We start from the raw sequence: 15,894 nt of genomic DNA, 5'->3' as shown, positions 1-15,894 counted from the left end.
CGGTCTCCAATGGGAAATGGGCGCGAGGGGCGGTGCTCTGTCACGTGACACTGGAGAGCGCATCGCCTCCCCCCTGAGAATGGGGTACGTGCGTCACGCGAGGCGTGCGTCCTCCCGCCCTGTATCACGGGAGGGGGCTACCGCCTCGCGCTCTCAGGCTGAGGGGAGGCGTAAGTGTCCTTTGAAGCCCCGTCCCAGGGCCTTGAGGGCTAGGCCCTCAGCTCCTGGAGTCCCCTGGTGAGGGCAGAGGTGCTGTTTCCCAGCCCCCAATTATAGCTGGCAACAAGGCCTGAGTCTGCAGCGAGCCTGGTGCGGTACCTGAGAGAGGTGACCAACCCTGTGCGTCTGAATGGTGTGGTGACTCCATGCCCCACTGCTGGGGACAGAGGGGCTCCTGTAAACACCCTGTCCGGGGGCTTTGTGTGGCAGGAGACAAGTGCAACAGGCCCCAGACCACCCATAGGCCAGTTTGAAGCCAGAGAAGCCTTTTTTGGGGTGGTTTGTCCAGTACTGAGGCAAAACCGAGCATGGTTTTGTGTAGTACAGTGTTGCCCAAACTTGTTTCGCCGCTTGTGCAGGGAAAGCCCCTGGCGGGGTGGGCCGGTTTGTTTACCTGCCCCGTCCGCAGGTCTTGTTGATCGCAGCTCCCACTGGCTGCAGTTCGCTGCTCCAGGCCAATGGGAGCTGCTGGAAGCGGCACTTCCAGCAGCTCCCATTGGCCTGGAGCAGTGAACCGCGGCCAGTGGGAGCCGCGATTGACCGGACCTGCTGGAAGCATCACTGCTGGGAAGCACTGATCTAGTAGCATGCACAGAGGGCACCATTTTAAAGAATGTGCCAGTGCCACCGATATGACCTTGCATGCACTGTGCATCTCAGATCGTACCGGTGGGAGCAGAGTGATGCGCTCTTCAATATGGCATAGTCTGTGAGGCATGAGCTTGCACACATGTCACACTGGCAGGGGCAGGCCCATGGTGTTTCTGGAGGTACCAGAATGTCCAGAATTCTGGGTCTCCTTCAGTGCCCACTCTATGCACCCACCTAAGCAGATACTTCCTGGCCTTTGGATTTACAGGGAACCCCTGCTTTTCTTAAGGAGGGGAATCTGCTACCACTCTTGGAGTTACAGAAGGGGGCCTCATCTCACTGCTTTTGCCTCAGTGGGAAGAGAGTACCCCTGCCACCACAACTCCAAGTGGAAGGTGGGACCACAGTAAGGGAGAACCATGTTATGGTGTCTAGGGCCCTGGATGGCCTTAATCTGGCCCTATCCACCCTCTTTGTTTCCTTCACATGTCCCCTTACAGGTGGAGCTGGCAGCAATGCCTACATTTAAGACTGCATAATATTTCCCATTATAATACTCTGTTTTCAGTTGATTAAACTTTGCCACAGTTTAACCATCTGGGTTGAGATTTTCCATGCCAGATGTCTGCCTCAGGCTGAATTTGGTTGGGAGTTTTAGCAAAAACAGTATAGCCATTTCCAAGGATGAGGTTGTTTTGACAATGTTTAAAAAGAAAAACAAAAAAACCCCTTACAGCCATATATTTAAAAAGTTCTAGTGCCTTCATGTTTTGGAGTAGGGACTTGAAATGGGTGAAGAGAGAGCCCTGGGTTCAGGGAGATTTCTTTTACTGTCCCTGTGAAAATCCACCCAAATTTGGCCAGTTATAAATGTTTGAAAACGGCCAATAGTACATGGCTCAGTAGCGTTTAAGAGATGAAAATCTCCTTATATTCCAGCCCCACAGTGTTCTCTAGGCAGATCTCTCAACAATACTGCATTGAATAAGTACATCCTGTGTTGGGCTGGCTCAGCTTCTTTGCCCTGCCTCACTGCATTCCCAACTGGTCTTCTACAGAACAGAGTTTGCCTGCACTTTTGGAACCCTGCTCCTCAGCCCCTCTCTCAGGAGCAAAGACAGGCCTGGGCCAAAAGGAGGGGAGCTGCCCGAGAGCCAGAAAGGGTTTTATTTATTTTGTTTTTAGTTTTGGGGTGGGGGAGGCAGGCAAGAGAGGAAGTTCTGAGCTGACATGTTAGTTCCAAAACAGGAAGGGGAAGACTGAGTGGAGCTGGATTTGTTGGGCTCTTCCTGCTTACCTTTACCTCCTTGTGGAAAAAATGGTTCCACTCCATACCCATTCCTACCTTAAATCTCTTGTTGGCTCCTACACAGTTTCTCTCACAGGTCTCTCTCTGCTCCTTGGACAAGAGCGAGGTAGAGGAGCAAGAGGCCCAGAGCAGTAGGAGCTGCTGGGAGTCCCTGGGCCCTAGGAGGACAATAGAGAAGCAGTAGTAAGGTAGAGAAGGTGCAGCTGGCAGTAATTGGACAGAAGAAGATGTGTTCACTGTGTGCATGGTCAGGGAGGGTGCCCTTGAGAGGGGACGGGTATGTACCTGTTTATGGATATATATGTGGAGCTGCATTCATTAAATTCGGGGAGATCATAGATGGGGGTCACCACCACACCCGTCCCCATTACCAAAATGTGCAACCCCTATGTTATTTCTGTGTTGTGCCATAAATGGCAGATAATACTGTTTTTAAGGATGCTTCCGCAATGTGTGAACTAAATAAACTAATTTTGCAATCTGTATCGTTTTAATCATGTGGTTTATTTAATTTACACAGTGAGGAAATATCCTTAAACACATTTAATATTTTAAAAACATAGATTATGTTTTTGTGGTGTAACATGCAATTACATAGGAATGATACCTTTTGGTCATTTGTTACACTATTCTATGGATTCATGTCAGCTGTACTGAATTTGCTCTGTCCAGGGCTCTCAGCTGTTGCAAGGCATTGTGGGGAAGAATTTAAATACAGAAGTCATCTGTTAAGAGGAAAGTTGCCTGAAGTAATGTAGTCCAATGTAACATTGATAAATATACTCATATTAGTCTTTTGTTCCTACAAATTTGCTGTGAACCCGCCAGTTAGGTCCAATTATGCCATTGCATTCAAACCTTTGACCTGAAAAACATATAGTATATATTAATTGCCAAATGCCACATTCATTTTTAAAAGCATCCTTATTTTCAGAATGTTCAAAAGAATTTTTTAACAGCTCAGTTGAGAGCCTTAAAACTTACACACTCAGTATTTTGATGCTAAACACAATATCAAAATGGTGAACCAGTATCAAAAGGTTACACTTTCTCTTCAAGTAACACTAGTCTCTTATTTTTAATATAGTGTTTAATTCTTTACCTCCTGCTCAACCCTATTAAATATAAGCAAAAAGAATGAGGAGTACTTAAAGACCAACAAATTTATTTGAGCATAAGCTTTTGTGAGCTAAAACCCACTTCATCGGATGCATGCAGTGGAAAATACAGCAGGAAGATCTATATATACACAGAGGACATGAAAAAGTGGGTGTTGCCATACTAACTATAGCGAGAGTAATCAGTTAAGGTGGGCTATTATCATCAGGAGAAAAAAAATTTTGTAGTGATAATCAGGATGGCCCATTTCCAACAGTTGACAAGAAGGTGTGAGTAACAGTAGGGGGAAAAATTAGCATGTGGAAATAGGTTTTACTTTGTGTAATGACCCATCCACTCAGTCTTTATTCAAGCCTAATTGAATGGTGTCCAGTTTGTAAATTAATTCCAATTCTGCAGTTTCTCGGTGGAGTCTGTTTCTGAAGTTTTTTTGTTGGAGTATAGCGACTTTGAGGTCTGTAATCGAGTGACCAGGGAGGTTGAAGTATTCCCCGACTGGTTTTGTGTTTGTGTTATAATTCTTGACGTCTGATTTGTGTCCACTTATTCTTTTGCGTAGAGACTGTCCAGTTTGGCCAATGTATATGGCAGAAGGACAACTATGATGAGTTTTCCTGGGGTGCAACCTGGAACTGGGGTACCACTGAGCCCTCTGGCTTACCAACCTGGGCTCCCTCTCACTCTGTGATGATGTGACAAGCTGAAAACCTCTCCAGGTACTGCATTTACACAAACATCCATAGACAGCAACACACCCAGCCATAGGCGCCGACTCTGTGGGTGCTTCGGGACTGGAATACCCACGGGGAAAAAATAGTGGGTGCTCAGCATCCACCAGTGGCCCCACTGATCAGCTTCTCCCCCTCCCTCCCAGTGCCTCCTGCCTGCCTCAGTCAGCTGTTCAGCAGCATGCAGGAGGCGCTGGAGGGAGGAGGCAGAGCGAGGAGGCAGGGTGGGTGCATGGCCTGAGGGAGAGCGGGGGTCGAGCACCCCCAGGAAATGACAAAGTGGGCACCTGTGCACCCAGTAACGTTACATGAATGCTTCTCCCAGCTACTCATGAACCAACAACAGAGAGGCTCCAACCAATTCCCCACAGCTCCCCAGCCTAGGACTCCAGAGCTGTACCGCCTAGCCCGGGTCAGAAGCCTGACCAGTGTAAGTTTATTATCCAGTCCGCCCCTCCCTCAGTGTGGAGAGGACATGCACCAGCTTTTGTACACTGAGCAGAGATTTCCCCAGCACTTCAAGCAAAGTACACTGGTTTAGGTAAAATATAAAACAGATTTATGTCATGAATACTCAATGAGCCTCATGAGGGGCACGCAAAGTTGACCAGAGAGAGCTGGGGGGAGCCCTCTCTCCCTGCCGTAGTCCCGGAGCACCCTCCTGCATCCCAAACCCGTCGTTCCTGCACGCCCAGCCGGAGCCCTAACCCCCTGAACCCCAGCCCTGAGCCCCCTCATCCCCAGCCCCATCCTGGAGCCTGCACCCCCAGCTAGAGCCCTCATACCCCAGCACCTCAACCCTCTGCCGCAACCCTGAGTCCCTTCCTATACTCTGAACCTCTTGGCCCCACCCCCACCACATGAATATTGTTATGTGCACCAATATGAAAGGAATGTGTCACATATCACGTTTCCCTGGGAGACTCCTGATTTTGTGTACCCTCTCCCTGTCTCCTAAGCAACTGCCTGAAAATCCCATTTTTATTAGAGCAAATAGTCATGGAGTCAGTTCATAAAATGAGGAAACTACAGAGCAAAGGATGGTGATAGAGCAGCCAAAGGGAGGGCTTCACAATAGGGGAAGGATGGTCCAGTGGGTAGGGCCCTGTCCAGGTGGTGTGAGACCAAGGTTCAATTTCTTGCTCTGGTATGGACATTCTGTGTGACCTGGGGCAAGTCATGTGGCCTCTCTGTGCCTCTGTAAAATGGGGATGATAATGCTTCCCTACCTCATGGGTGTTGGGAGGCTAAATACATTGTGAAGCCTTCTGAGATCTACTGATGAAAAGTGCTATATAATAAATAGACATTATTATTTATATTCATTATTAATTATCAGAATGGGGCCATAGACTTGGAATGAACAGGGAGAGCAAACCCTGATGCTTGGTGTGGATTAGGGCAGCTCATCAAGTACATGCTGGCACCTAGGGTACTGAGCCAGTGGACGGATTAATGAGGAAAGGGGGCTGTTATTTGCCCTGGAGGTGGAGGCATGGTGCCACGAGAGAGAGTGGGGAGGAAGGCCATTATCACTGAGGACATAAGGGGAATTTTACTGGGACTAGAATTACTCAAACTGGGATTTGGCTAGGACACCTGAGTTCACACCCTGATCCTTGAGCAGAGAGGGTCAAAAGTTCCATAGGATCTTTACCCCCCCCCCCCCCCGCACGTGCCACATAATTTTGCATCTCATTATACAGCACAGAGTGTTTATTTTACTATAGGCTTCTGCTCCTTAAAGAGGATTATGGTATGACCTCATGCTCTGCTCTGCCCATTGTGCTCTTCTGGGTGTAGTTGATATACTGAGACCTATCTGTGGGCTTTCCTCCAGACTTACTTTGGAGCTTGCTTTGGTATCAATGATTCTTAACAAGAACCATAAACCAAACAAAAATATCTTGTGATATTTATTGTTGCACAGTCCTTCCAATTCTTCTGTCAACCTAGCTGTGATTACTGTGGGGGGTTAGGTCGACCTAACTACGGTGCACTCTCTGTGACATTTTTTACAGCCCTGAGCAATATAGCTACTGCCTCTCTAGGATGTGGGTTAACTACAGCAACAGAAAATCCACTTCTGTTACTATAGTTTCTAATTTACGGTACTACAGCAGCATAGCTGCAGTTGTATTGCTATAGCACTTGTTGCGTAGACATAACCCGAAGGAAGGACAACTCAATTGGGATCTGAATGTCAAGCTGTAACAAAGATCCTTTTTCCTAGATACACAGGACATAACTGGGATAGAGAGAGAAAACCTGTTCAAATTATGCATGCTTCCGAAACTTCTTTGGTACTACCACAGAACCATTTCAAGTATATCAGTTGAAAGAACACAGAAAAATGACTCTTAATAAGAACTATAAAACAAAAATACCCTTAGATTTATTGTTGCACAGTCCTTATTGGGAGTTAGATGCCTGGCACTTTTGACAATCATACTAAGTGATTATCTGCATTTTTAGGTGCCTCAATACTTTTTGAAATCTGGTGTTTAACAGATTGCTGTAATAAGATCCTTTTCTGGGTTTTCCTCCCCAGATATATTAACACTAGATTGTATTCAGAAGCTGAGCCAGTAACTTCCTAATCTTTTGGTGCAGGTTTTTATTTATGTATTTGTAATTCTAGTTTAAATCTGTACCAGTTTAGTAAATCTGTGTAGATGTTGTAGTTGAAAATCATTCTAGACTCTGTTAAGCAGCAGTCCCTTTTTGTTTCCTTTTTAGAAGGGTCTGAGTCATTCTAACCTTGCATTTAAAAATAAATAAAGCATGTGCAAAATGGATAGGAGCTTTGAAGCATCGTTTATCAGGACAGGACTGCTTAGGGTGACCAGACAGCAAATGTGAAAAATCGGGACGGGGTGGGGGGGTAATAGGAGCCTATATTAGAAAAATTGGGACTGTCCCTATAAAATCAGGACATCTGGTCACCCTAGGACTGCTGCAGTTTGAGATGAGAGAGACCTGTTAGGTCATCATGCCCACCTCCCTGTAATATTGGGATATAGTCCCCAGAGAGAGGATGTGTAGGTTGGTACACTTAAACTGAGCCAAAGGATCAAAAAGAACCAATGCTTCTATTCATCTTGATTGTATTAATGTATGTGTGGCCCTATCTACCTGGTATGGGAATTTTCTTACACTTCATAGTTGCTAACAGCACAGGTTCAGCTTCCCGGGTGTTAAAAACACTGGGCATCCTAGTGTAGATTGGTCACTGGTTGCCATGGGCATTTGCATATCTAATTGAGGCTACGTTAAAAATACCTGCAGCCCATGTATGCTAGAGCATCCTAATGCTGGTTGAGAGAAAGTGGTATTAGCAAGGGGGCTCTCTGTTTGTGTTTGTGTGTGCGAGAAAGTAGGAAGGACCTGGTTTGATGGTGTGTTTTCCAGCCAAGAGGTGATGTCATGAATACTCAATGAGCCTCATGAGGGGCATGCTAAAGTCTCCTTCACTGGATGATGAACACAAATTTAAACAACAAAAAAACAGTGAAGTGCGTAGCCCTCTTTAGTTGTTATTTGCATCACAAGCTGTGTCCTGTCCAGTTTCTTTTATCTTGTATTGTTTTTCCTTCCAGGTGGGGTTGTGGCGCTCTGCTGATTTAATCTTTCAGGTTTCCTTTCTCCATCATCTCCTGCTGCAATGATTTCGATGTCCCTTGCAAAAAGGCCACCTTTGTCTGAGAGCCCTTCCCCCTCCCCCTGTTGAGGAGCTATTTTGGGAAACAGCAGCTGAGCTGGAGGATTGTTAATTGTTTGTCAAACCCTTCCAAACCTGTTAGATCCCATGCAGAGATTAGAGTGCATAGTCACATCCTTTCCTCTGCCTCCTTTTTCATCCCCCTGTGATCTGGGAGGAAATGGGGAATGCCCCTTTTCCAGGCAGGGAGAGAGAGAGACGGAACATCACACATTGACACACAGTCACAAACAACAGACATACTCTATAGTCAACCACAGCTGCGAGGACAACACTGAGACATTCACAACAGAGGTGCACGCTATTTAACCAGTCCAAGTTCAAAGAAAGACCCTGACACACATCCAGAAACACAGCACATGCTAAACCAATCGTGGCACAGGCTATGAAGCACCGAAACACTCTAAAACCAATCACAGCCCAGAGAGAAACACACACACACATACATATTCCCATTAATCAAAGCAGAGAGAGACTTCTCACACACATACAACCACAACCCCAGAGACAGGCAGACAGACAACAAAGCCACACAGGGCTCTGACCTCAAAAGCCACCATGTGCTTCTGTCTGAAACTTACTGCATTACATCAGCCTGGGAATGAAAGAAAAGCACTGGGACCAAAATATTGGCCTTCTTAAAAGGGCAATCGCATCCATAGTTTTAAGGAGGACTGGACTGTTTCCTTGAGTGCTATTCCCTTCTGCCTTCTTGCCTGGCTTGCAGATGTCATAGAGTTGTGGGAAGGGCATGTTTATAGTAAACCCCTTTTATTTTGTGAAGTCTTAAAGTGCAGGACCCATTTACGATCATGACATATGCTGAGGTAGAATTGGGAGAGCCTTTGTGTAGGCTCGAAACAGGGTTTGGCCAAGCACGGGGCAGCTGAGATTTAATTCTATGGAGATAGGTGACACTGGAAATATAAAGGTATTAGTTAATGCCTGTTAAATTTAAGGCTATATGATAGTTGACACTTACATAGCACTTTCCATGCAAGGATCTCACAGCACTTTATGAGCAGTGATGAATTTTGCCTCTCGCTTCTATGTGACTGGTGATGTTATGGCCATTTTAGAAATGGAAATGCAGGCACAGAAGTTAAGACCAACATTTTCAAAAGTGGCCGCTGACTTAGGATACCTTAATTTTTGAGTGTCCAACTTGACACACAAAATCAGTGCCCACTTTTGAAAATATAGTTGTTAGCCCAAGGTCACGAAACAAATCTGTGGTAAAACCGAGAATCTCTGTATCCCCTGCTCTGAAGCAATAGATGGTGCTTTCTCTCCAAATACCTGTCAGCTTTTCCCAGGAGGGCAGGATCACTGCTTACTAGCTTCCTCCACTTTTCTGTTGCCCTGCACATGGCTTGTTGGGCCATCAGAGGCAAGTTGCTCCTTGTGCTCCTTCCCTTTTTCTTCTTTTCTCTCTTCTCTCCAGTGAGGAAGCCGATAACATCTGGTGTCAAATGAAATGAGTCAGTAAAGTCAGTGGTATAAATAAATCTCTGGTGTAACTTCTCTGAAGCCAGTCAAATTAAACCAGGGATGAAAATGGCCCTATACACTAACTGAAATCATGTGCTTACCTTGTATGTGTCCAGGCAAATCAGCAGCTGCCTTCCATAGGTGTCAATGACTAACAAAGCTGCAAGGCAGAGGAGACTTGGGCCCAGAAACTTAATGTATAGTGGAAACATGAATAGAGAGAGTCCCAAGCTGCAAAGTTCAGGTACACTGATGATCAAGAGGGAGCTTATGCCAAGCCCCTTATTAATAGAGTTGAACTTTGGTCCTGGTAAAGGATCTCATTTTACTATTTGTTTCGTAAAAGGAAGGCTTGAGCTCTTTTTCTTGGGAAGTAAAATGTGTACCCACACAAACTGATTGCTAAGGCTGAAAGGAACGTGCAGCTGGGCTCCACTTCTGTAGCAAGATTTCTCCCCATGTGCACACACCACATACAGTTTTTATAGGAGATGAGTCAGTTCAGTTTGGCAGGTATCCCACACAATCATCTCACTAACCTTCTCCAAAATCTTGCTTTGTACTTAGCCATGTGATAGTTGTAGACATTTAAATTTACATGTGACCAAAAATTTATTGATGGAGTTGCATGAAGGGGAGGGCTCTTTATGCAGGGATTACCACTTTCATTGCTCACTGAGACAGGAAGTATCTGTAGGAGCTGCTTCTTAAAATGTTGGCAGCTTATCACTGTTGGATATGGCTCCAGCTTCAAGGGTTGGGGAAATTTTATATCGAAGCCTTGGCCCTTCTCTAATCTTGACTCATCTTAGGGTATGTCTGCACTGCAATTAGACACCCACGGCTGGCCCATGTCAGCTGGCTCGGGCTAAGGGGCTGTTTAATTGTTTTGTAGACTTCAGGTTTGCACTGGAGCCTGGGCTGTGAGACCCTGCAGCCCAGCCCCAAATGTCTGCAATTAAAAAGCCTCTTAGCCCGAGCCCCGCAAGTCCAGTCACCTGGCCTGGGCCAGATATGGCAGGTGTCTAATTGCAGTGTAGACATACCCTTAAGGTCTTTTGAGGAATCACTTGGTGACAAATGAAATGAGTCAGTAAATACAGTAACTCCTCGATTAATGTTGTAGTTATGTTCTTGAAAAATGCGACTTTAAGCAAAATGATGTTAAGCGAATTCAATTTCCTCAGAAGAATTAATGTAAATAGAGGGGGTTAGGTTCCAGGGAATTTTTTTTCACCAGACAAAAAACTATATATTATATAGATATACACACAGTATACATTTTAAACAAACAATTTAATACTGTTCACAGCTATGATGATTGTGAAGCTTGGTTGAGCTGGTGAAGTTAGAGGGTGGAAGAGGGAGGGATATTTCTCAGGGAATGCCTTGCTGCTAAATGATGAACTAGCACTTGGCTGAGCCCTCAAGGGTTAACACATTGTTGTTAACGTAGCCTCTCACACAAGGCAGCATGAACACAAGGGAGGGGAGACAGCATAGCAGACAGAGACAGACACACACCTTGTGTGTGGGAGAGAAAGAAAGATGCACACTGCCCCCTTAAGTAAGCTGACCCATTCTTAAGTGCATTGTCTTTTTAAGTGGATCAGGAAGTTGAGACAGCAGCTGCTGCCCCAAGTTCTCTCTGTCTCTCTTCGTCCGTGTCCCCTCCCTTCTCTATATGGAGAAGGGGTAAGCAGGGTGCAGGAGCAGGGGGGAGGGGGACACCCTGTCATTAGCCCCCCCCTCTTTCGCCCCTGCACAGCAAGCAGGAGTCTCTGGGAGCAGCTCCAAGGCAGAGGACAGGAGCAGCACATAGCAGTGGGGGGAGGGACAGCTGAACTGCCGATTGATAGCCTGCTGGGCACCTGCAGCACAAGGAATTTAGGGGAGCAGGGAGCTGATAGGGGGGCTGCCGGTCCACCCTGGTTACAAGCCCCCACCAGCTAGCTGCAACGGGCTGCTTTTCCTGCAAGCAGTGGACAAAGCAGGTGGCTGCCAAACGATGTTAGAAGGGAGCATTGCACAAATTTAAATGAGCATGTTACCTAATTGATCAGCAACATAACAACGAAACAACATTAACTGGGACGACTTTAAAAGTGAGGAGGTACTGTAATAAGGGCTGGATCCAGGGGCCTTCACCCAGGTGAAGGTGCCACTGAAAGTCTTTTCCAGCCATCTTAGGGATTCTGGGGTAAAAGAATCACATTCCTACCAACACTAATTGCTTCATATGTCAGGTATATGGCATCAGGAAATCCACAGAAATTTTACCTGAATAAAGACTATAAAATCAAGTCTAATTATTCTAACTGGAATCATCTCTTTGAATGACATCACAGCCCCAGATCCTGCAAGCTCCAGAATCTGAATGTGACTCGTGGTGTCACTAAAAAAAATGTAAATTAGCTTGTGACCGCATAGCATGATGTCACATCATGGACTTATTTCCATGTGTCACAGACAGACAAATAGCAGCAATGCAAACCCCAAACATCCAGGCCTAGAATCAGCTTTGCTAATTAAATCCTGACTTAAGTATTTACACCATAGAACTGTAGCCTTTCCATGGCAGGGGATCAGTGTCTGTGGGTCTGGGAATTTGAGCCAATTCTTTTCCATTAAACTATCATTTTTCTCTACTATTATTCTGATTTCTTCTCCCTCCCAGTTTGCCAGAGACCACATGTGGGACACAGAACTCATGTGACAGTGAGCTTCTCCATAACTCAAGAAGGGCTGGAGGCACAAAAGAGATGGAAATAATTTCCAAGTCACAAAAGAGTTTGTGTAGCATTGTAGATGTCACAAATTGCCTATTTTGAGACTATGTTGTTATAATAATGGGGAGGGGCAATTGTGGCAGGCTTGTGGAAGAGGGGAAAATTTGATGCCAAACCATGAACTGTTCTTTGTTTAGGAGACAGTTGCATTGTTTTCAGGAGGACAATCTCATAGAGCAGTATTTTGGACTTTAAATATAGAGTTGATGAGCTAGAGGAGAACATGAAGTTGAGGGTCTTTTGTTAACTCCTTAGTGTAAGATGCTTTCTGATGTATTTGTGGCTTGTTCCTCCCTTGGTTTTTGTTACTGTCAGAATCAACTGCACGTTCAGGAAGCCAGAATTTGGTGAAGTTCCTATTGCCAATGAACATCAGCTCTCAGGACAGGAGTCACTGGCACGTGAAAGCTGACATTTTGAGTGTTGGAAGTGTGGGAACACAACCAAAGGAATGGAAATGAATTCAGTAAATAATGGGGAGTTCACATATGGGACTCTGTTATCGTGGAGAAATTCCACCACCGTGACATCTGCCTATGTAGGAAGGACAAATCCCTCATTTTCAGCCGAATAATTACAATCATTCTCCACTCTGTTCCTCTGAAAAGCTTTCCCTGTCCACTGCATTTCAGTCCACAGATGTTCCTATTCCCACCCCCAGATGACTCCATTTATAGCCTTCATATGTTGGTGAGGGTGGCACTCAAGGGTGGGAAAAAATGCTTAGGAATCCAGGGACACATCTGAAAAGCCTCAGAAAACTGCAGTTCCCCTTCTGTCTGACTCTGGGCTTGTCTACACTGGCAGTTTACAGCGCTGCAACTTTCTCGCTCAGGGGTGTGAAAATACCCCCCCCCCCCCCGAGCACAGCAATTTTCAATGCTATAAAGCGCCAATATAGACAGTGCCCCTCGTGGAGGTGGTTTTTTTAGAGTGCTGGGAGAGCTCTCTCCCAGTGCTCTCCTGCGACCACACAAGCCACGTTAAAGCACTGCCGCGGCAGTGCTTTAGTGTTGCCAGTGTAGACTAGCCTGCTAACTAGCATGAGAAATCAGAGTCATTTGTAAAACCCCAGGAGTGGGACAAGTAGTGCTGATTAAGCATGATTTGTCACAACTAGCAGGCAAGAGAGTTAGGATGGAATGTGAAAAGAGCAGAACTCTGTAAAAAAGAGAAGAGATTGTGTCTCTAATAAGTATCTAGGAGAGAGATGTATTATATATCATGCAATAATAGACAATGGACTATAAATCCATTGGGTAGCACATAATGCAAGATGACAATCAGCTGACATATGACACATCCAGTGTTGGGTCGACGGACACTGAAAAATATCCCACATCTTTGATCTCAACTACAATGGCTGATAGCGTCTTCTTTGCCAGCAGTGCAATGATTTCCTCACAAATAGTCTTTGATAGATATTATATATGGCCTTTTCTATTGACATGCTGAGCTAAGAAAGGGTTGAACTTAGCAATTAGCTCTAGAACGCCAAGGTAATTGCCATTGTGTTTCGACCCAACAGTCTCATCTGAGCCATGTAATGACAGACCACGCTCAGCAAGAAAAACTATGGTTTCAACTACGCGTCTGAGAATGTTCTTCCAATAAACACGAGCTTCCAAAAACTGGTTTCCATTTGGTTATCAATTCTGCCACTAACTTTCTTTCGGGCATTGTAGCTGCTAACTGACAATGTATGCTGCTCACTCATTGCATGATTAGTAATGTATGCAGTATTCTTCCAATCATTGAAACCTTCGCAAAACATTCCCCACTTTTTGGTATCAGAAAACAGGAAGTAGTAAAAACCATACACTTTCTGCTTATAAGTCGAATTAGATGAGCCATTTTCGCTTGCCAATCTGTTTGTTAGGCTTCACATATTCAAACATTGATATGGTCAGATAATGATTCTGATTGGTGTACTCTCGCTTTGTCAATGAAAAGTCAGCATTTAGAGTCTGGAATTTCTGTGGGCCCTTCTCAGTCTAATATGCAATGAGCTCTTGAGAAGTCATGTCCCACTCGCCTGGATCGTTGGAGAAGGATATTTTTGTATTACTATCACTGGGAAAGTCTTCAGAGGAGTGGGGTGAGACTGCAGCTAGAGAAGTCACAGGAGGCTACTCCTTTTCATCAGGCGCAGGCGCAGCGGGTTCACTTGGGCTGGTATTCGCCTCGACTTCCTCACCACCGGACTTAGTAGGAGGAAAAAACTTTAGGAGAGGAGTACCTTTCAGCACTACATCTTGTCTTTGCCATCTTTCTTTGGCCTCCTTCAATTTCTGCCATCCTCCTTTCTTCGACATGGTTTCTATTGTCCAGTTTAAGCCTACTGTGTACAAAGTTCAATATTGCTTGGGCCCACAAACACTTACTTAGCCCACAAAGACATTGAATTCATAGTCTTGCTGGATTGATTTGTATAAAGCAATATCTAACGAGACAAAAAATTTCCGATTACTGTCGCTCAGCTGTTCCTTCAATACGGAATGAAGGGCCTACAGTAGGGCCTAAAAATAGGAGGGCCTTAAGAGTATAGCCTTATTAGCCTATGGGTTAATCTGGCCCTGGTGGCAGCATGGGCTAGCAATGTGAGTATGTACTCAGAGTTCTGAGCTGTCTTTTACAGCCTGTGTTGAAACCTGTGTTGCTGCATCTTCACTGCTATTTTTAGCTGCACTAGCTAGACTAAAGCCAGCATAGGTATGTCTTATCATTGGTGGTTCCTCTATTCGAGGACGATCTCTGCCATGGATTTACATATGGATGCCTGAGATAATTCAGGAGTCTGATTCTGGAACCACAGATCCACCTGCAATAGGTACAGACATTTCCTGGTGGGTCAGCTGTCTGGTGGGAGAAACTTCTTTCTTTTTTCTTCCTTCTCTCTCTTTTCAGCTTTGAGGGCAAGGCACGTCTTCTCGAAGCAGGCCACTGCCTGATGGAGGATGTGATACCAGTGAGGTCAGTTTGTGGCTTGCTCCTCCCAGTTTGTGATGTCCACATTGTGCCTTTGTAGTATTTCGTCTGACCACCACAAGATATGTGACCATAGGTGAGCGGAGAGTAGAGGGTTTGTTTTGGGAGATGAGAAAATGGCAGTTTTGATGATGAAATGGTCCGTCTCAAAGCCATTACAGAGAACAGTGGCAGTCATCTGATTGTGAAGAAGCCTTAGGACCTTAATACATTTTGGAGGGCAGCCAAATCTGGCCACCACCTTCCACAGGGCTTCACAATTGATGGAGTTGAAGGCCTTTGTCAAATCAATGAAAGCTATGTGCAGGTCCTGATTTTGCTCTTGAGACTTTTCATGGATTTGGTGGGCAACGAAGATCATGTTGGTTGTCCTGTGGGATGGTCTGAAACCACACTAAGATTCCAGCGATATTTCCTCAGCAAGGGGAAGTGATCGGTTTAAGAGGATACTACAGGTGAGAATTTCCCCAGCTGTAGATAGCAAGGCAATGCCTTGATAATTTCCACACTCCAACTTGTCTCCTTTCTTAAAGATTGTAACAATGTAGGCATTTCTCAAGTCTTCCAGAATCTTCTCATTATACCAAATTTGAAGAAAAAGTTTATGGAGTTTCTTTACCAGTTCTTCACCTCCAAACTTGTAGAGTTCAGCTGGTATGTCGCCTGGTCCTGCTGCCTTGTTGTTCTTAGTTTGCATGATGGCTTGTGTTACTTCTTCAAGGGCGGGGGGGATCAGCAAGAGATTCTCGTTCATGTTGTTGAGGTATGGATTCGATAGTAGTATCAGAGACAGTTGACTCATGGTTCAGGAGTGACTCAAAATCCTCCTTCCATCTGGCTTTGATGGCTTCACTGTCCTTAAGGTACATTGACCCGTCTTGGGCTCAGAGTGGTGTGACACCATGGGAGCATGGACCATAAATGGCCCTTTTGAAAAAA

The 15,894-nt window shown here is 45.3% G+C and overlaps 1 long non-coding RNA gene across 1 annotated transcript; it reads left to right on the top strand.

The window, feature by feature from the left end:
• The first annotated feature begins 5 nt into the window (after positions 1–5).
• Positions 6–14,072, top strand: LOC101940904 (uncharacterized). The gene is made up of 3 exons (XR_255553.5): positions 6–327; positions 3,798–3,954; positions 7,566–14,072. It is a non-coding gene; the product is annotated as an uncharacterized LOC101940904 (long non-coding RNA).
• Positions 14,073–15,894: the final 1,822 nt, after the last annotated feature.

This window comes from Chrysemys picta, chromosome 8 (assembly GCF_011386835.1).
Source record: "Chrysemys picta bellii isolate R12L10 chromosome 8, ASM1138683v2, whole genome shotgun sequence".
NCBI lineage: Eukaryota > Metazoa > Chordata > Testudines > Emydidae > Chrysemys > Chrysemys picta.
Note: the sequence above shows the minus strand (reverse complement) of the source record. Positions and strands in the feature narration are given on the sequence as shown.